General features: G+C 41.4%; 1 protein-coding gene across 1 annotated transcript in view; it reads right to left on the bottom strand.

Annotated features, from left to right (window-relative positions):
• The window catches only part of RNF150 (ring finger protein 150), a 313,307-nt gene that overhangs the window by 19,860 nt on the left and 271,378 nt on the right, over positions 1 to 22,069 (bottom strand). The gene's annotated exons all lie outside the window — the stretch shown is intronic.

Genomic DNA, 22,069 nt, shown 5'->3' with positions numbered 1-22,069 from the left:
CTTCTGCTGCTTTTCCCAGGCCATTAGTAGGGCGATGGATTGGAAGTGAAGTAGCCAGGACTTGAACTGGCACCTAATGGGATGCTGGCATTGCAGGCAGCAACTTTACCTGGTACACCCCATCGCTGGCCACTAGATTTTATTTTTAAACGTATATGTGGTTTACATTTCACTTTGTACATGCTCTATTAATATAACATGACATTCATACCAATCATTACATTTCCACCTAAGTATTTCTTTACAGCATTTATTCAAAGCCAAACAGAAAATTATTCTCCTGGTCTGAGGTTGGACATTTACCACACTGTCTTATATGAGAAGCACAAAGCAGCAGCAGGCTGGCATAGTCCTCCTGTTAGGGATTCACAAACACAGCCTCAGAACAGGAGCTCTGTGTTTGCAGAGAAAATGACGTGGTGGTGAGCAGGACCCTGCAGGTGCACTGACTCTCCAGCAGGTGAGTGGTCACATACTGGCAGCAGCCCTGCATCACACAAACGCTCATTTTCCTCCTGTACTTGAAAAGTCAGGTTTCAAAGAAAAATAGCACCTCTCTGTCCACTGCTGTTGATGCTTATCTTGAAATAGGACATCATTTCCAGCCAAGCCTGCACTGGAGCAAAGCACCACCAGGCAGGCACTTTCTACCACATGGGCTGAATTACAGGGTTGCTGTCTCTTCATTGGCCCTCAGAATGGCGAGGCCCTTGAGGCTGGAACAGGGTATGGTGATCCCATGTCATCATCGCATGGGAAGGGGTCAGCAGGCTTTAGATGCAGGGTGTTTTCAATAAGGACATTTATGCATTGTTTTATGCTTAATGTGAATTTCTGAGCTGAGCTATTTTTGATTGAAATTTTCCTATTTATGAGCAGCCTCTGCTCCAAGAATGGTGTCCTGAGGATGCGTGGTAAGATGAGTAATAAAAGCCAGAATGTACTGGCTCCTTCCTAGGAGGCAGGCCCTGAGCTACACAATAACATATGTCATGTATGTGGTCCTTGTATGTGTCATGTATGTGGACACTGTGGGGGCAGGTGTATGATTCCATGGGTTCATATTTTTATAATTATTATTTATTTATTTGAAACACAGAGAGACAGATATATTCTACCAGCTGATTCACTCCCCCAAATGCCTTTGACATCTAGGGCTGGGACAGGCCAAAGCCAGGAGCTGGGAACTCATTCCAGGTCTCTTATGTGGGTGACAGGGACCGAAGTACTTGAGCCATCACTTCCCACATTCTGCTTGCCAGAGTAGATATTATCAGCAAGCTGGATTTGGGAGTATAGCCTGAGCTTGAACCCAGGTACTCTGGTATGGGATGTGGGTGTCTTAACCCTCTGTACCAAACGCCTGCCCCTAGTTCTCATTTATAGGTGAAGTTGAGCACATAGAAAGCAGCAGACGTGGACTCTCAATCCAGGTTGGTGCTGTTGACAACCACACTACTCTGGAAAGGGTAGAGCTATTAGATTTCTATTTGGCTGCTAAGCTGTCCTCTCAGACAACACTGTGCCACCTTTAGGAACCAAGCATTCCAGGCTTATGATACAAATTCATCCACCTGGCCAAGTCACTCCCAGAACTGTTCAGATACAACTGGCATGTTTGCCTTTTGAATTCCTGCTCCATAATTATAAATATACACATGATAAGTTCAGACCAGGAAAATGCTTTCTCACATTAAGCATTGTTGGTTTGGACTTGATGAAGGAGAATTCACTGAACACTCTCATATTAACATGGATCACACAGTTGGGATTTTACTTTGGTTTTCTCTCTTCACTATTTTTCTTTCCCTGGGACACTTCACCTAGCAAAGAAAGGCTTTTTCCAGCTGCTCAGACTACGTACTGATTTTCCTGGCAGCTCATTCATTGAGTCATTTCTTAGTAAGTGCCAAAAGAAAGGGCAAGGTGATTTTTGCATTAGGTTTACATTGGATTTTACAGGGAAGGAGGAAAAATCCCAGTGAACTAATCTCCAATTATGCCACCTATAGAGAACTTTAAGCAGTAAGCATATTGTCAGGTAAGTGGAAAGCTCTTGATGACCATGAATGTGAGTATAGTGAAAAAGGCAAAGTCTCCAGATGGATTTAGACATTTATGCAGGCATCATGCAGATTTATCCATTTTTGCAATGATACAAAGTTATTCCATAAACCTCATTGATGGGGATGGCATTGTGGCATAATGGGTAAAGCTGACACCTAAGATACTGGCATCCCCCATGAGTGTTGGTTCAAGTCTTGACTGCTCCATTTCCAGTACAGCTCCCTACTAGTTGCCTGGGAAAGCAGTGCAAGTTGGAAGTGTACTTGGGCCCCTGCCACCCATGTGGGAGACCTGGGTGAAGCTCCTGGCTCCTGGTTTCGAGCTGTGCAAGATCTCTATTTTTCTCTGTCTCTCCCTCTCTCTCTGTAAACCTTTCAGATAGATAACTCTTTAAAAAAACTCACTCATTCATTCATCTATGGATTTATTTATTTATTTATTTGAGAGCTAGAGTTACACACAGAGAGAAGGAGAGACAGAGACAGGTTTTCCATCTGTTGGTTCACTCCCTAAATGGCCACGACTGCCAGAACTGTGCCTATCTGAAGCCAGGAGCCAAGAGCTTCTTTGGGGTTTCCCACACAGGTGCAGGTACCCAAGCATTTGGGCCATCTTCTACTGGTTTCCCAGACCATAAGCACAGAGCTTGATTGGAAGAGGAGCAGCTGGGACACAAACAGGTGCCCATATGGGATGCCAGCACCGCAGGCTGAGGTGTAGCCCACTATGCCACAGCTCTGGCTCCTATTTTTAAAGATTTATTTCATTTATTTGAAAGGCAGAGTTGGATAGTGTGATTTGGCTGTAGCTTTGTGTAGAACTACACTGCAGATTGAAGAATGCTAAGCTATGCACTAGATGAAGCTGTAGGACTCTGAGCCCTTCCTGAATTACAGAGCTCTCCCTCTGTTTCACAGAGGTGTAGAAGGCTTGGAACTTCCTTTTCCAGACTCCCTTGCCAGCTGGCTTTCCTATGGGTTCTGTCAAGGAGACCAGAAGGCAGGAGGAATGGTATAGCTGTGATACTAGGAGTCTCCAAAGGTTTATGGAAAATATGTGTTATGAAAAACTATGCATGCATTTCATTTCTTTGCACCAAAATAAATCCATCTTTTAATTCTATTTTCCATGAACTTTTATTTTTTTAAAGATTTATTTATTTTATTTGAAAGTCAGAGTTACAGAGAGAGCTCTTCCATCCACTGGTTCACTCGCTGAATGGCTGCAATGGCCAGGGTCATGCCAGGCTGAAGCCAGGAACCAGAGCCTTATCTGGGTTTCCCATGTGGATGCAGGGACACAAGCGGTTGGGCCATCCTCTGCTGCTTTCCCAAGCACAGTAGCAGGGAACTGGATATGAAGTGGAGCGTCCAGGACATGAACCAGTGCCCACATGGGATGCGGGCACCACAGGTGGCAGCTTAACCTGTGAAGCCACAAGGCCAGCCCCTCCAGGAACTTTCTCAAGTTCCCTCACACTTCTGGCTCAGGCATGTCACTATGTTTCCAAAACTGGGGCAGTAGTTTCAGCACTCATGGAGGAGGATTCTGGGTTTCTCCTCAGTAGCAGAGTCTGATCTCCCAAGCAGTATCATAACACACTTTGCTCCTCCAGTATTCTAGTGCTGTTATATTTTTAATCACTTTTCACTGTGTAAATCAAATTCACTGAAGCACAGTTTACCAACACTAAGTAGCATCTATTTGAAGTGTATGATTTGATGAACTTTGATGCATGTGACAAACGTATATACTTGTGCAATCACCATTAATATTCCAATTTTTAAAATATTTATTTATTTTATTTGAAAGGCAGAGTTACAGAGAGAGAGAGAGAGAGAGAGAGAGAGAGAGAGAGAGAGAGATCTTCCATCTGCTGGTTTACCCTCCAAATGGCCGCAATGGCCAAAGCTGGGGCCGACCAAAGCCAGAATCAAGGTGCTTCCTCCAGGTCTCCCACGTGGGTGCAGGAGCCCAAGCACTCGGGTCATTTACTGCTGCTTTCCCAGGCTTATTAGCAGGGATCTGGATCAGAAGTGGAGCAGCTGGGAATGTAACCAGTGCCAATATAGGAATGTTAGTGCCACAGGTGGTGGCTTAACCCAGTATGCCACAGCACCAGCCCCAATGTTCTCATTTTTTAATGAAAACTTCAACCATTTGTATTTCTCCCTGAAGTATTCTGGTTCCCCTTGGTAGTCAGTCCCTCTCTCACTGCTGGACCTCAGATAACATCTCATCTGTTTTTCAGGTTCTTATCAGGGTTTTTCCACAGTGTAATTTCCACAAATAATTGTGGCTGCTAATTTTTTGTTGTGTGTGAGTGTGTGCATGTATGGGGGGGGGGTGTGCTGTGAATTGCAGGAGGGCCTTCATCATTCTTGGTCTCTACCCACTGCATGTCAAGGACATAAGCCCCTCCTCAGCTGTGACAATCAGAAATGTCTCCAGATGTTACCAAATGGTCCCTGGGGGAAAAAACAACCCCCCGAGAGTGTCATGTTTCTACAGTAAGGCGTATGTTCTAGAATTTTATATAACTGCAGCTACAAAGTACTTACTCTGCTGTGTCTGTTCTCTTTTACTCGGTATACTTATTTTGAGATCCACCCATGACATTGCATATCAATTGCCAAAAACTTTTTTAACTGAGGCAAACACACACACACACCCCTACCAAATAAAATCACCATTCCAACAATTGCCAAGTGCACAGTACACATCCTGTCAATCATATGGACATTATTATGCCATGGGATCTGAGAATTCTGCTCCACACTGTGCATTCCTCACACTCCATGCCACTGAGCAACTGCTCCCCTTCCACTGCCCTTGAAAACTGCTCCTTGTGCCCTGAGTTTCACTACTTTAGATCACACAAGAAGACACGTGCAGTATTTGTTTTCTCGTAACTGGCTTATTCTACTAGCAGATTGGTTTGTGTTGGATCATAAGAGAACACTATTTTTTTTTAAGATTTATTTATTTATTTGAAAGTCAGAGTTACACAGAGAGAGAAGGAGAGGCAGGCAGAGAGAGAGGTCTTCCATCTGCTGGTTCACTCCCCAGTTGGTCACAACGGCCGAAGCTGTGCCCATCTGAACCCAGGAGCCAGGACTTCTTCTGGGTCTTCCCATGTGGGAGCAGGGGACCAAGGACTTGGACCATCTTCTACTGCTTTCCCAGGCCATAGCAGAGAGCTAGCTTGGAAGTGGAGTAGCTGGATCTCAAACCGGTGCCCATATGGGATGCTGGCACTGCAGGCAGTGGCTTTACCTTCCATGCCACAGCGCTGGCCCCTATAATACTATTTTTTAAGTCTGAATAATATCCCTCAGAATGTGTATGGCACACTCTCTTCATCCATTCATCTGTGGGTAGACACTTAGGTTGCTTCCACCTTTTGACTATTGTGAATTATGCTACAATGAACACAGATGTGAAAATATTTCTTTGAGATCTTAATTTCAATTCTTTTGGCAAATACCTAGCAGTGGGATTATTGTATCACTGTATTATCATGGTAGTTCTAATTTTTAATATTTGTGAGGAATCACCATACTATTTTCCATAGTGACTACATAATTTTACATTCCTATCAACAGTGTATAATAGTTCCAACTTCTCTACACCCTCACCAACACTTAATATTTTTTTTGGTAGTGGCCATCCTAATAAAGTAATATTTCATTGTGATATTGATTTCTATTTCTTTAATGATTAGTATAGTTTAGCATGTTTCCATATGCATGTTCACTATTTGTATACCTTTTTTTGAGAACTATCCAATTTTTTAAAATAATTATTACTTTGAAAGGGGTAGAGAGAGAAAGGGAGAGAGAGGGAGAGGGAGAGAGAGAGGGATCTCATTCATTGCCTCACTTCCCAAAAGGATGCTATAGTCAGGGCTGGGCTCCTGGGTCTCCCACATGGGTGCAGGTGCTCAAGCACTTTAGCATCATGTGCTGCTTCCCAGGCACATTAGCAGGGAGCTGGACTGGAAGCAGAGTAGCTGGGAATTGGACTGGTATTGTGAAATGGGCTGTGGGTGTCCTAAGCTGCAGCTTAATTTACTGCACCACAACACGCACCCCTCTTTGCCAACTTTTAGATCAGTTTTTTTTTTTTTTAAAAGAGTATGGTTGAATCTCTTTATATGTTCTGTATATTAGCTGTTTATCAGATACAGGGTTTGCAAATTTGGATTGCTTTTTCTTTCTGTTAATTTTTTTCCTTTACCCTACAGACGTTTTTAGATTAATGTAGTTCCATTAGTCTATTTCCATTTTTGTTGCTTTTGGTGCCATTTGCAAGAAATCCTTGCCAAATCAAAGTTTACAAAGCATTCCCCCTGTTTTCCTCTATTTTCAAGTCTTAGTTTTAAGCCATTTTTAGTTAATTTTTACATATGGTATAAGATAAAGGACTAGCTTTTTTTCTTTTATATGTGGATATCAGTTTTCCCAACACCTTTTTTTTTTTAAAGATTTATTTATTTGAGAGGTAGAGTTACAGATAGTAAGAGGAAGATACAGAGATAGAGAGGTCTTCCATGCTCTGGTTCACTCCCCAAATGGCCTCAATGGCCAGAGCTGAGCTGGTCTGAAGCCAGGAACTTCTTCAGGGTCTCCCACGTGAGTGCAGGGGCCCAAGGACTTGGGCCATCTTCTACTGCTTTCCCAGGCCATAGCGAGAGCTGGGCCGGAAGTGGAGCAGTTGGGACTAGAACGGGTGCCCAGGTGCTACAGGTGGAAGATAAACCTACTGTGCCACAGTGCTGGGCCCCAACCAACACCATTTTTTGAAGACATTGTCCTTACCACATTGTGTAATCCTGATTTACCATTGAAGATTGTTTGGCTATACATGTGAACTTCAAAAAGTTTGTAGAAAATGGAGTTAAAAGATAAGTTCATTTTGGTATTAAAAAGTTTGAGATCTGTGCATAATTTTTTATAATATGCATTTTCATGAACTTCATAAAGACACTCATATGTATGGATTTCAAGATATTTTTGCACCAAAATAAGCTAATCTTTTAATCCATTTCCATAAAAAATTTTAAGTATCCTCATGTACTTAAGGATTTATTTTTCTTCTTTCTTGGAGGTGTTTTGGCTATTTGGGGTCTTTTGAGCGTCCATATGAATTTTAGGATTTTTAAAAATTTCTCCAAAATATACAGTGGGATTTTGACAGGCATTGTTTTGAATTTGTAGATTGGTTTGGAGATCATGGATATTTAAAAAAATATTAATTCTTTTCAATCTGTGGACATAAAGTGTCTTTCCATTTATGTCTTGTTTTCTTATTTTAAAATTTTATTTATTTATTTGAGAGGTAGAGTAAAAGAGAGAGAGAAAGAGGAGAGACATAGAAAGGCCTTCCATGTGCTGGTTCACTCCTCAAATGGCCACAACAGGTGGGCTGATTCGAAGCCCGGAGGCAGGAGCTTCCTCCAGGTTTGCTGTGAGACTCAAGGGCTGAAGCATTTGGGGCCTCTTCCTCTGCTTTCCCAGGCATTAGCAGGGAGGTGGATTGGAAGTGGAGCAGCCGGTATGCGAATCTGTGCCCATATGGGATGCTAGTACTGCAGTCGGAGGCTTAACCTAATATGCCACAGCGCTGGCCCCTATCTTCAGTTTTTTTTTTTTTTTTTTTTTTTTTTTTTTTTTTTTTTTTTTTAGCAATGTTCTATAGTTTTAAGTATATAAAATTTTCATCTCCTGTATGACCATGTTATAAGTCTCTGGTAGACAGAATATAGTTGGATGTTGGATTTTATTCATGTCTTTTGATTTAGGAGTTTAATTCATTTGCACTTAATTACTGAGAGGGAAGCACTAAGTTCTGTTCAGGTTTTCTATTTTTCCATGGTTCAGTATTGATAGATTTATGTATCTCGGAACTTATCAATTTCTTCAAGGTTATAGTTGTTCATAGTTGTCTATTAAAATCTTTTTTATTTCCATGACAGCAGTTGCAATGTCTTCGCTTTAATTTCTAACTTTAGTTATTTGAGTCTCTCCTCCTTTTATTTAGTCTAGCTAAGGGTTTGTCAGCTTTGTCCATTTTTAAAAAAATACTCTTAAGTTGTACTGATTTATTCTATAATTTTTCTACAAGCTATTTCATTTGGTTTTGCCTTAATCTTTATTTCCTCTCTTCTGCTAATTCTGGTTTCAGTGTGGGTACCTTTCTCTGTTCCATAAGGTGTAAAGTTAGGTTGTTGGCTTGAGAGTTTTTTTTGTGTGTGTGGACGTTTATTGATATAAATGTCCCTCTTTGCACTGGTTGTGTTGCATCTCCTAAGTTTTTTGTTTTCATTTATCGCAAGATATTTTTTAACTTCTAACTTCTTTTCTTATTTATTTCTTTATTTTGAAAGTCAGAGTTACAGAGAGAGAGAAGGAGAAGGAGAAGGAGAAGGAGAGAGAGAGAGAGAGTGAGAGAGAGAGGTCTTCCATCCTTTGGTTTACTCCTCAATTAGCCACAATGGCTAGAGCTGTACCGATCCGAAGCCAGGAGCCAGAAGCTTCTTCCGGGTCTCCCACATGGGTGCAGGGGCCCAAGGACTTGGGCCATCTTCTACTGCTTTCCCAGGCCATAGCAGAGAGCTGGATTGGAAGTGGAGCAGGCATGACTCAAACCGGCACCCATATGGGATGCCAGCACTGCCGGCGGTGGCTTTACCCATTACGCCATAGTGCCAGCCCCTCTTATTTCTTTTTTGACTTACTGGTTATTTAAGAGTATGTTGTGGGGCTGGCACCGTGGCTCACTTGGCTAATCCTCTGCCAATGGCGCCAGCACCCCGGGTTATAATCCCGGTTGGGGTGCCGGAGTCTGTCCCGGTTGCTCCTCTTCCAGTCCAGCTCTCAGCTGTGGTCCGGGAGTGCAGTGGAGGATGGCCCAGGTCTTTGGGCCCTGCACCCACATGGGAGACCAGGAGGAAGCACCTGGCTCCTGGCTTCAGATTGGCTCAGCTCTGGCCATTGTGGCTGTTTGGAGAGTGAACCAACGGAAGGAAGATCTTTCTCTCTGTCTCTCTCTCTCACTGTCTGTAACTCTACCTGTCAAATAAATAAACAAAAATCTTTAAAAAAGAAAGACTATGTTGCTTAATTCTTCTGTATTAGCAAATTTCCAGTTTTCTCTGCTATGGATTTCTAGATTTATTCCTTTGTGATCAGAAAAGATACTTGGTATAATTCCAATTGTCTTAAGTTTGTTAAGATTCATGATGTGGCCTAGAGCGAACTATCTTGGAAAATATTCCATGTGTACTTGAGAAGAATGTATATTCTTCTGTTGCTGGAATGTTTGGCATATGTCTTTCAGTCCAATTGATCAATAGTGTTGTTTAAGTCTGCTTATTCTTATTGATTGTCTGGTTTTTCTATTTTGGAAAGCAGGACACTGAAATCTCCTGTTAAAATGGAGTTGCTGTCTATTTTCCCTTCAATTCTGTGTGTATGTTTCATATATTTGTTTGCTCTCACAGTAAGTGGATATATATTTATAACTGTTATATCTTCCTGGATAATTGACCATTTTATCATTACATAATGGTCTTTTTGTTTCTTGTGACATTTTGACTTAAAGGCTATTTTGTCTGTTATAATCATAGCCAACCCTGCTGTCTTTTAGTTACCAATTGAATACAAATCTTCTCCCTCACTTTCCCTTTAATCCAAATGTGTCCTTAACTCTAAAGTGAGTCTCTGGTAGAGAGAATATAGTTGCATCTTGGTTTTTATTAATTCGTCCTTTTGAATAGGGAATTTATTTCACTTGCTCCTAGCTACTAGGAGGGAAGCTCTTAGTTCCATTTTGTTGTTTTCTGTGCTTTAGCTATGCTGTCCTCCTTTTTCTCTTTTGTCACCTGTGTGCCTTGAGTCTTTTGTACTATCATGCTTTGACTCCTTTTTCATTTTCTTTTGCGGACCTCTGTAGGTATTGTCTTTGTGGTTACTAAAGGGCTTACAGAATGCATGTTACAATAATCTATCTTAAGCTCATAACTTCAACCACATAAAAGAATTTATGCTGTACATCCCTTTCCACTTGAAGTTGCTGAAATTGCAAGTTGCATCATTTTGTATTTTGTATCCATGAATATCATTTTGTCACTTTCTGCTTTTGTGTTTTAGATTCTATATTAGCATTAAACATGATGTATGTGCCACCATAATTCTATAATATTCTGTGTTTGTCTGTGTATTTACTTTTACCATTGAGCTCTATGTTTCCATACTCTTTCATGTCACTATCTAATTTTGTTTCAACTTAAAGGATTCTCCTCAGTATTTCCTGACAGTAGGTCTAGTGCTGATAAACTCCTTCAGCTTTATTTCCCTGGGAAAGCATTCTTCTCAAGTTTTGAAGGATAGCTTTGCAGAATACAGTACTCTAGGCTGACCAAGTATTCTCTTACATCTTTCAGATAATTCCACTTCCTTCCGCCCTTTACAGTTTCTGCTGCACTATCGGCTGATACTCTTATGTAAGCTCCACCATATGTGATGACTCACTTTTCTCTTGCTGCTTTCAATATTCTCTGCCTGACTTTCGAGAGTCTGATTACAATGCCTCTTGGTGTTGGCCTCAATGAGCTCATCACATTAATGGTACATTGAGTTCATTGCATTTGCATGTCCACTTCTTTCCTTAGATTTGGGAAGCTTTCAGCTATTGTGTCTTCAGATCAGCTTTCTGAGCTTTGCTCTTTCTTCTGGAATTCCCAGGATGCACATATTTTTCCAACTGATGGTGCATCATAAGTCCCTAGGCCTTATTTACTTTTCTTCATTCTTTTTTCTTTTTGTTCCTCTGACCTGATAATTTCAAGTAGCCTGTCCTCAAGGTTACTAATTCTTTCTTGTGCTTTATGAAGTCCACTGTTGACCTCTTTTAATAAATTTTTTTTTGACAGGCAGAGTGGACAGTAAGAGAGAGAGACAGAGAGAAAGGTCTTCCTTTGCCGTTGGTTCACCCTCCAATGGCCGCCACGGCCGGTGCGCTGCGGCCAGTGTACCACACTGATCCAATGGCAGGAGTCAGGTACTTTTCCTGGTCTCCCATGGGGTGCAGGGCCCAAGGACTTGGGCCATCCTCCACTGCACTCCCTGGCCACAGCAGAGAGCTGGCCTGGAAGAGGGGCAACCGGGACAGAATCCGGCGCCTTGACTGGGACTAGAACCTGGTGTGCCGGCACCGCAAGGCGGAGGATTAGCCTAGTGAGCCGTGGTGCTGGCCCTCTTTTAATAAATTTTTAGATTAAGTTTTTGTATTCTTCAGCTCCAGAATTTTTCTTAGGTTCTTCACACTTTCTCTTTGGTGATACTCTTCTTTTGGTCAGGCATCATTTTCCTGGTTTCATTTAGTGGTTTATCTGTGCTCTCATTTAATGCATCGAGCATCTACAGATTGGCTATTTTGAATTATTCGATGTTTCATATTGCCTCTAGTTCTTTAGAGTTGGTTTCTGAAAATGTAAATTCTTCCTTTGGTGAATTTGTTTCTTTGTATGCTTTGTTGTGTTGTGACTTCAGCATTTGAAGCATCAGCCACTTTCCACATCTCTGCAGCCTGATTTCAGCAACCATGTCAGCCAGAGATTCGGGAGACTTCTCAAGCCTTTTCTGGGGCATCTGTCTTTTCTGGGATGGTGTGTGTGTCATCTGATTGAAGAGGGTGCCAGTTTTACTCAGTGGCTCTCCCTTGTGTCTGCATTTTGTGGCCTTTCTGGTGCCATAGAAAGCAATGGTATTGGAGCTCTCCTGAGTGTCTTGTAACAAATTCTGGAACTTTACTGACTCTTGTTCTTGGTGACTCCCACCTATCACTCTGTTCTTGTCCGTGCTTAGGTTTAGGCAAGACAGAAACCATTCCCTCAGGCAATTCCCTTAAAAGTCAAATTACTGAACAACACACTTTGTCTCTTCTTCTGTTCAGAAAGATTTGAGATACAAATTTTTTTCCAAAGGTGCCTTCCATGCTAGGAAAAGGCGATCTGATCAGTAAATACCATGCATTATTCTAATGAGCTTCACTGTGGTTGGTTTCGTGCTCACCTAGGGTACAGGAATCTCTTGATTGGTTTCTATATTTCTCACAAAGACATTTGGTCCACAGACTGTTAAATCAGTCAGTAGCTCTGTGGTGGAAGGAGGCTCTAGAGCTACCTATTCTTCCATTTTGCTGATGTCATCTCCAAGTTGTTTTTAAACATGGCTATACTAGTTTTCATTTCTGCAGGCAATGTGTAAGGATTTTAGTTCCTTCATATCCTTGCCAACGCTTTGTATCAGCGATTGTGTAAATATCAGTCATCCATGTATAGTCATATTTTGTTGTAATGTTAATGCTCATTTCCCTGATGACTGACGAGGTTGAGTTTCTTCTAATGTGCATATTAAGCAGTATGAATGGCTGTTTTCATAAAATGTCCAGAATAGAGGGGTGTGCATGTAGATAAACATAAGTGGGGTGGGCAGCTGTGAAAAAGGAATGCATAAATAAAGCGGAACTGAGCATCCTGCAATGCTACCTAAAATGACACATGGAAGATCAGCTACATGCTTTGTTCATTTTTAAATTGTATTGTCTTCTTACTGAATTGTAAGAGTTCTTTCTACATTCTGAATAAAAGTCTTTTTGTCAGATATATGTATTGCAAATATTTTCTCTGTCTATGGCCAGAGTTTTAATTTTCTTTTACAGTTTTATTTATTTGAAAGACAGAGATACGGGGTGTGTGGGGGGGAGTAGCCGGGACTCGAATTGGCACCCATATGGGATGCGGGCACTGTAGGCAGAGGCTTAACCTACTATGCCACAGCATTGGCCCCTGAAGTTTCATTTTCTTAAAGATGTCCTTCAAAGAGAAAAAGGTTTAATTTTGATGAAGTTAAATATGCCATTTTTTTTTTTTACCATGATTCCTCTTTTTTGGGGGTCCTATCTGAGAAATCTTTGCTTATCCTAAAATTGCAAACATTTATTTTTTCCTATAAGTTTTTAGGGTTTTATATTGAAATCAATGACTCACTTAAATTAATTTTAATGTATGGTGCAAGGTAAGGGGTTGATGTTCATTATTTTTCTGACATTTTGGAAATGACTTCTTCTATTAAATTCTCTGATTTTGCCATATGAGGGATCTTCAAAAAGTTCATGGAAAAATTGTGTATTATGAAACACCTATTCATGAGTTTAATTTTTGTACCAAAATAAAATCATAATAATTTGTTTGAGCAAGATCTAGAGGTACTAAGAGGACATAAGCTTGGAAGAGGCCCTATCAGAGCAATATGAAATCTGCTAAAATTGGTGGAAGGATGGTGGAATCACAGATGCTTTATTTAACTTCCATGAATGATATTATGCTGGTAATTAAGAAGTACTTGTTTAGATAAAATGCCAGAAAAAATAAGTAATCTCAGCCTCCTTATCAGTAAAGTACTGATAATACTACATTTTTGTAGTCTGCAATGAGATTTGCTAAATGCACATACGTGGACACACATACACAGAATACACAGCTACTGTTTTATTTAATATATTTACTGAGAACCTGCTATATTCTTTTCCCATTGAGCCTTCTGGCTTCCTTTTTGCCCATTAATGTGCTGGTAGACAAAGGGTGCCCTTCACTTCCCTGGCCATTATCCCACTGTTTCTGTAATGTTCTATTTCTTCAGAGTTGTTGGATGTAGGTCAGTGCATCGACATTTCATAAAGAACTCATTCATCATGTGACAGCCTTATCCCTACTGCTTGTACAAGTGTCACCCTGTTACAAGATAGCCCAACACACGAGCCAGAAGAAACCAGAGAACAGGGCTCTGATGGAAACATCAAGTCTAGTTTAAAGGTCAAGTTGCAGAACACAGCAAAGAAGGGAATCCTTTACTTTTTGCTCAGGGAGGGGTTAGGGAGGGGAGGACAGAACTAGGAACACACCCTCTTATACATGCATTTTCAAAAAGAAAGAGGCCCTTTAAATAGAGAATTTGCAGAAATATATTGTCCTGAGGAAGAGCATAAACAAATTATAAGGCACATAGCTCGGTGTTAACCTGGAGACTAAACACTGACATGAGCACATTTGGCTGTTTATATGCAGGCATCGTTTTACACAGACCTGTTCAGTTGACAAAGTCTATTTCAGGTTGCTAATATAGTGGTCAGTTCTGACCATTCTGACCATCTGCTTCCCCAGAAAGCACATGGAAGACTTTAAAAAGCTTCAGAATCCTGGTTACCTCCACCTCCTCCACATAAAACTGCGTAATTCACCTTTGGCTGGTTCGAAAGCAGGTTACAACCAGCATGTTGGGTGATGGGGAAGATAGGGGGAGCTCAAAGTAGTGGCAGAAATATGCTCTCAAAAATGGATAGACTGGCCAGTGCCACGGCTCTATAGGCTAATCCTCCACCTGTGGCACCGGCACACCGGGTTCTAGTCCCGGTCGGGGTGCCGGTTCTGTCCCGGTTGCTCCTCTTCCAGTCCAGCTGTGGCCTGGGAGTGCAGTGGAGGATGGCCCAAGTGCTTGGGCCCTGCACCCCATGGGAGACCAGGAAAAGCACCTGGCTCCTGGCTTTAGATCAGCGTGGTGCGCCAGCCACAGTGTGCCGGCCACAACGTGCCGGCCACAGCGGCCATTGGGGGGTGAACCAAAGGAAAAGGAAGACCTTTCTCTCTGTCTCTCTCTCTCACTGTCCACTCTGCCTGTCAAAAAAAAAAAAAAATGGATAGACTAACTCTTAGCTACAGAAAAGAAGTCTGATGTTTTGACCTAAAGGATGGATGGATGTCCAAACAATAAATTACTGAAATTCACTGGGATGGATATGTTTACATACCTTCCCGGAAAACCTAATGGGTTACATCTGAAACACCTGATGGCAAGAGAAACTGGTCCAGTCAAGCATGTTATAAAAATCATGACCTCACCCATTCCTCTGGCTCACAGAATATTATTTCCTGCTCTTTGAGTTTAGAACAAAAAAAATTGAATTGATAATCAATATTTGTCCTTGCCATGGGAGTTCTGGGCCATGAGTTCAGAGTGAGAATAAAGGAGTTGCAAATGCAGCCAGCTGCTCAGTGAGGTAAGGGTGTAGGAAGGGCAAAGGCAATGAGAGGGGACACGGAGCTGGGCTATGAGGCATTCAGCCAGGTTTCTGGTTCAGAGAAACCTTTCACAAAAAAGTAGGCTAATGGTGATGGTGATGGTGATGCAGCTGCAGCAGGCTTAGACGAACCCACTGTGCCCACGTGGCAGTGTCCTCAGCACACTGGCAGCCTGCAACTGCCTGCTGTTCAAATGGTATCACACTGACCAGGTCAGGGTTGAGACTGGGTCTTCCGACTTAGCCAGCTCTGTTTAACTACTTATTTTCCCTTTTGGGGCATTCTTAAAATTCAAAACAAAGCCATACTCCCCCATGGCAAACATAAAAATCATATCCATCTAAGTGTTAGTTTGTACCTGTGTTCCTGTCCCTCCTACCCTGGGAAATCACTACTATCTTTCTTGAACCCCTATTCACCAGGAAGATTTGGTTGAAATTTAGAATCAGTGTTTTAAAAAATGATTAACAGTTTGTTGTGTCCCACATATAAAAATTAGTCATTACTTTATGGGATGTTTTTTCAGGCACACTGTCCCCTAGCTCCAACCACTGGTTAAAAGGATCCCCTACATATGTCACTGGGACTTGGTGCCTCTTTAAAATCTGATGTTACCCTGGAGTAGACTTTTTGGAGGGAACATTAAAAAATACAACAAAAGTACAGGAAATAATAAACTAAGTGCTGTGTCTCTACCACCAACTGTTGATAATTACTGACATTCAGACCTCTGTTCAATGTTACCTCTTCAGATAAGCCCTCCTTGATTGCCTGTCCTGATAGTTCCTGATCATTTTCTTACTCCCTACCTTGCCTTATTTGTTTATTTTTGGTAATAATATCATGGCATTATATCCTATGTTTCTTCAATCTTATTCAACAGAATGATCTCAGTCTCCATGAGTTCAGGGACCACCACAAGATTCCCCTGCACAGGGGCTGGCGTTGTGCCAGCATCCCATATGGGTGCCAGTTCCTGTCCCAGCTGCTCCACTTCTGATCCAGTTTCTTGCTAATGGCCTGGGAAAGGCAGCAGAACATGTCCCATGTGCTTGGTCCCCTGCCACTCACATGGGAGTACTAAAAGAAGTTCCTGGCTCCGAGCTTTGGCCTGACCCCATCTCAGCTATTGTGGGCATCTGGGGAGTGAACCAGTGGATAGATATCTCTATACGTAACTCTTTCAAATAAATAAATAAATCTTAAAAAAATTCCCCAGCACAGAGAGAAGAGTCTGAATTATAACAGGCTCTGAATGGATATTTATTGACAAAGTTATATTTAAGCCTGCATTTTAGTAAAAACAAAACAAGTTCCCCAAAGCCCACATTATTCCCTTATAAAATCCTATTTCTTCATAGAAAGGCAGATGTCCTAAATAGCACTCTGGCCTCAGAATCAGCCCTAAAGGCATTCGGATCTGGCTGAAAAGCCCATGAGAGTATTTCAGGCATGGAAAGCCAAGACACTTTGGCAAAAGATCTCTGTGAGTGAGATCCCAGTGGAAAGAACAGGTCATCAAAGAAGGAGGTACCTTTCTCTGAAGGGAGGAGAGAACCTCCACTTTGACTATGACCTTGTCTAAACAAGATAAGAGTCGGAGAACTCAGAGGGCTTCCATAGCCTTGGAAACTCATGATTGGAGCATAGGGAGATTACTGATGCCATAGACAGGAGTGTCAATTGGTAAAGTCAACAACAGGAGTCACTGTGCACTTACTCCTCATGTAGGATCTCTGTCCTTAATGTGCTGTGCATTGAGATTTAATGCTATAACGAGTGCTCAAACAATATATTTCACTTTGTGTTTCTATGGGGGTGCAAACTGTTGAAATCTTTACTTAATGCATACTAAACTGATCCTCTGTAAAAAAAAAAAAAAAGAAATTATCAATTCCCAACTTGACTCTCACTGGGATTAAACATGACAATAGGTCTGATCTGATTTCATCATCATTTAAAAAAATCATCTATTATTTTTCACTTTATGTTTCTGTGTGGGAGCAAACTGTTGAAATCCTTACTTAAGGTATACTAAGCTGATCTTCTGTATATTAAGATAATCGAAAATGAATCTCGATGTGAATGGAAGGGGAGAGGGAGTGGGAAAGGGGAGGGTTGTGGGTGGGAGGGACGGTATGGGGGGGAAGCCATTATAATCCATAAGTCGTACTTTGGAAATTTATATTCATTAAATAAAAGTTAAAAAAAAAAGAAAAAAAAATCCTATTTCTAACAAAGTAGCTTACAGTACATTTTATACAAATGTGTGTGAGCAGGTGATAAATGAATCCACGAGCTAATGAAGCATTGTTTTGTGGATTAATTTTTAAATATAAATTATAGATTGATGTTTATGTAGTTCTGCAACTTTTTTTCTATTAATCTTATTTTTAAGCTTTAATAATACTATGTATTTAATTTCTGTTTACTGCCACTAACCAAATATAGTATCTAAGAATAGGCTATATTTTATTTGCCAATTCCTAAAACGGATGATTGGGTTCTATATAATTTTATATTGCTATAACAACTTTTTCCTTGTCTACGTGTTATGGGCTGAATGTGTTTCACCAGATTCAAATGTTGAAACCCCACCTTATATGTGATGTGATGGTATCAGGAGGTGGGGTTGGGAGAGGGAATTAAATTTAAATGAGATTATGAGGTTGGGACTTCATGAAGAGATTAGTGTCCTTACAACAAAAGATGGGCGTGCTCTCTCTCTCTCTCTCTCTCTCTCTCTCTACTGTGTACGGAACAGTCAGATGTGGTCACCTGCAAGCCAGCAAGAGGGCTTTCAGCAGGACTCCAACCACACTGACATCCTGATCTTAGAATCCCAGCCTTCAGAACCATGAAAAATACACATCTGTATTTAAGCCACCATGTATAGGATTTTGTTACAGCATCCCAAGCACACGAGTATGATGTATCTTTTAGCAGCCCTCCACAGTGGTAGTTTTCTTCGTTTCTGGTTTTCAGAACAAACAAGACAAAATTATTCGCTTCTCAGTGGAAAGTGCAGTTTGAAGAGTTTTATAAAGCAGCTCCCAGATGCTATCATTTGTTTCAGCTCTCCAGAAAATGAATGTCAAATTAATAAAAGAAATGAAGAGGTGTAAAGTACTGTTTTTAGTCACTGGTCCCAGAAGATTAATTAGAATAGCTGGTCACCTGTCTCATCTGTCTTTGTGTTACAGGCTGATGGCAGGGGGCCATGGATGTGGGAGGAGCAGGTGAGTAATAGCACTGGTAAAAAATGGGAGCTTTGGCCAAGAATTTTTCTAACACACGTTGCCACAGCCATTAACTATTATTAGTTTATCATCATTTCATCCACTCCATTTGCTTTCATTTTTAATATTCTTTCACATATTTGAGCTCTGGTTACAGCAGACTGCGTGACCCTTAGAAAAGCAAAGGTACTGGGGCCAGCGTTGTGGCGTAGCAGGTAAAGCCACTGCCTGCAGCGCCGAGATTCCATATGGGCGCTGGTTCGTATCCCAGTTGCTCCACTTTCCACTTTCCTGGGAAAGCAGTAGAAGATGGCCCAAGTTCTTGGGCCCCTGCACCTGCGTGGGAGACCTGGAGGAAGCTCCTGGCTCCTGGCCTTAGATCGGTGCAGCTCCGGTCATTACAGCCAATTGGGGAGTGAACCAGAGGATGGAAGACCTCTCTCTCTCTCTCTCTCTCCCCCTCTCTCTCTGCCTCTCCTTATCTCCCTGTGTAACTCTGCCTTTCAAATAAATAAATAAATCTTATATATATATAAAAAGAAAAGCTAAGGTACTCTCTCAAAACCTCTGAAAGAGCCAGAATGTGGCAGATCTACTGTGGACCCAGAGCTACTGTTTTTGCTCTATTGGGTTTCATGGTGCTCCATGAAGACCTACGGGCTCCCACAGGTACCTCAGGGGCTGCTGTAGGAATAACAGGTGACACTGAATAGTGGTGCAGGGTGATGGTGATAAGAGGAAGGTCACAAAGCTGACTGGAAGAAAGACTGCTAAGATGGCTCGTCCAAAACCCAACCATTTCTCTCCCTCTCTTAGAACTGAGCACGGAAAAACAGAGGCAGACAACTAATTAATAGGGTAAGGAGTCTTTGTGGAAATTTGTTAAACCACCTCATTTACTTCACTAATCTGATCTTCGTTTCCTTTGCTGACCTGATCTTTATTTCCTGGAAAGCTAAACCACAACACAACAAAACAAGCATCTGGAAGCTAAAATTAGCTCCCCTAACTACCTCTCCTTAATGTGATGCAACAGTAAGGGCAGGCAAGGGCTTGTGCTTCGCCAGCCTCTCTGCCAGGCACAGCTCAGGCATCTACTAGCTGAAAAGACAAAACCCAAACAGTTTAAACTGTTTAAATATTTCTTTATTATGTTTGAATTGTACACAAATATTAGATTTGAAAAAGACATTTGCTGTTAAAAACTCCAATGAAGGGATGACTGTGGCCAGTTCAGGCCTTCCACTTGGTGGCAGTGTGTAAAGTGCCATTGCCTCTCGCATGTAGAGTATGGGCTCCATGTGGCTTGTCTCCTGAGCCCTGCAGGCTCCTTCCCATTGGGGAAGTAAGCAGGCAAGGAAATGAGCCCTGGAGTCCCAAGTCTAGGGGCAGTGCTCCCCTTGCGACGCCCTCTTTGTCTGCAGAATACTTTTAATCTGCAATATCTTGGATTCCTGATGAACAGCACTGACTTTACCTATTTATGTAAATATTTGAGCCATAGATGTTTTCTCTCCTAATCAGAGCAGTCTGTAAACTCTAAAAGGGCAATGGCTTATTTTGCATGGACAGTGCCAAGTTTTCATCCCACATAAAAGAAGTGTAAAGGTTATCACTTCAATGCATTTAATAAATGAACAGGAAAAGGTGAAGAAATCCTGTTGCTTTTAAAGTCTAAAAATTGGGGAGGAGGGGTGATACTGGTACTCTTTTGACTTGAATATTATGTGGAACACGCCAGGGCAAGTCTGCAGAATTGGCTAAGTAAACAAGCTCTGGGCCACGCTGTGAACCCCAGCGCTTCATTTATTTATAGGGACCAGGAATCTTATTTCTGCTCTTTCCAACTCCCCCACCTGACCAGGTACCTTCTAAGACCATTTTCGGGTTTCTTGTTTCTCTTTAATGGCTTCAGAAGCATGCTCAGCTCCTCCCTGGGATCAGAGGCCACCTGTGTGCAGTTGGAGTTCCCCATTGCTGGCAGTGGCCCCGTGTGAATAAGCCAGTTGTTCTGCTAGGGGTCTTTTTAAGCTTAAAAATGAAGCAGTGAGGACAACTGAGAAGACACCATTTTATAAGTAAACTACCATGACTGGGTGGACATATATGGATGTAAAAACAGAAATAGGAAAATGACTTAAAAGCTAACAATGTTCCAGTATGAAGGGTGAAAAATCCAGGACAGAGACAGTTCATCCTAATATTCTTCAAAATGTGTTCAAAAGGCCAAATTCCCTGGATGAGCACATTGGGAATTCTTGGAATTTAACACAGGGTTAAGGTTTTAGCCTTTTCTCCACCAGTCCAAGGATCATCATTCTTCTCTCTCTCTCTTAAACAAATGAAAGTGATACAAATCTCCTGTGTAGACAAAGTCTTTAGGAGGTCTGGCACACAAGACCGATTTTTAAGAAATAGTACTTGGCTAAGGAACTTCTACTTTGTACACATCTGTTTTACATCTGTTACAATCTACATTCCTTCAGAGGAGGGGCAATTTCATCCTAGCTCAAAATAGGCATTAATACAAACCACAGCGAGTCACTGCCATCTCTGGCAAAATGCACTTGTTTAATTAATGATGCTGATTTCCAGATTAACGGTGGCCTTCCAGATATTTGCAGTATCTTACAACGCTTCTTCTCCTAGTCATTCTTAATATGTTCTATGAACTCTCCCTAAGAAAAAGTCATTTCAACATGTGGTCCATCTAGATTATGAACTTTTATTTCTTTTGAAAGGATCTTATTGTTGTGATTGAGGATGATAACTGATATTTAGAATGAGTCTTCTCTTTTTTTTAACATAGGCAAATAACCCTAAATATATGTCTGATATAGAGCTCCTGCCTCATACCCTTTGGTTACTGCATTTGTCAGTTTGCCAATGTTTCCCACTAGCATACAATCAATGCAAATTTCGAGCTTGTATTTTAAAAAAAGAAAACTGCAGCCACAGAGTCCAGATTCCAAATGGTAGGTGTTCAATTGTGAATAGACCTTAATACAGCGTCTTCAATTTTTTTCTTTCCTGCTGGCAAATATTTCATAGTATTTAACCACAGGAGAACAGCCGCTTGAGTCCATTTTTAGTTTCCTATAATGTGGGATACTTTGTCAAAAATGGTAACTATGGAGATTGTGATTAAAAATCCATAAATCCCCAAATCACATATAAGGTTCTCATCTGGTGCTGAGCTGCCTGCATCTCCATGGATACCAAGGGAGCATCCTCAATTCAAAGCGTCTCTAAGGGCCAGCAGACTCTGTCAATTTCCTGGGCAAATCTGCAAGACCAGCTAATGGACAGGAGAGTCTTTCAGAACCTTACTTTTGCAGATCCTGTTCATGAATCCCTCTGAGACTAAGTCCCAGGTCACTATTGGTTTTCTTCCACTCCAGCTAAGAGAAAATTTCATTGACAGGGCCAGAGGGCATGAGAAACAAGAGAGCTGATTGGAATTTCTGAGACAGTCTGAACATTTTCTTCCTCAAAACTTTGCAATTCCAGTATCAGAAATGTGTAGATTTTTCTATTTTAGAGCTGCATTTTTGGAGATCGGGGTTCTCTAAGAAGAGGATGCATATTTAGGGAGTGAGAAAACTCTCGGAGCAGAAGATGG

This window comes from Oryctolagus cuniculus, chromosome 8, assembly GCF_964237555.1.
Source record: "Oryctolagus cuniculus chromosome 8, mOryCun1.1, whole genome shotgun sequence".
Lineage (NCBI taxonomy): Eukaryota > Metazoa > Chordata > Mammalia > Lagomorpha > Leporidae > Oryctolagus > Oryctolagus cuniculus.
This window is presented reverse-complemented; position numbering and strand designations above follow the sequence as displayed.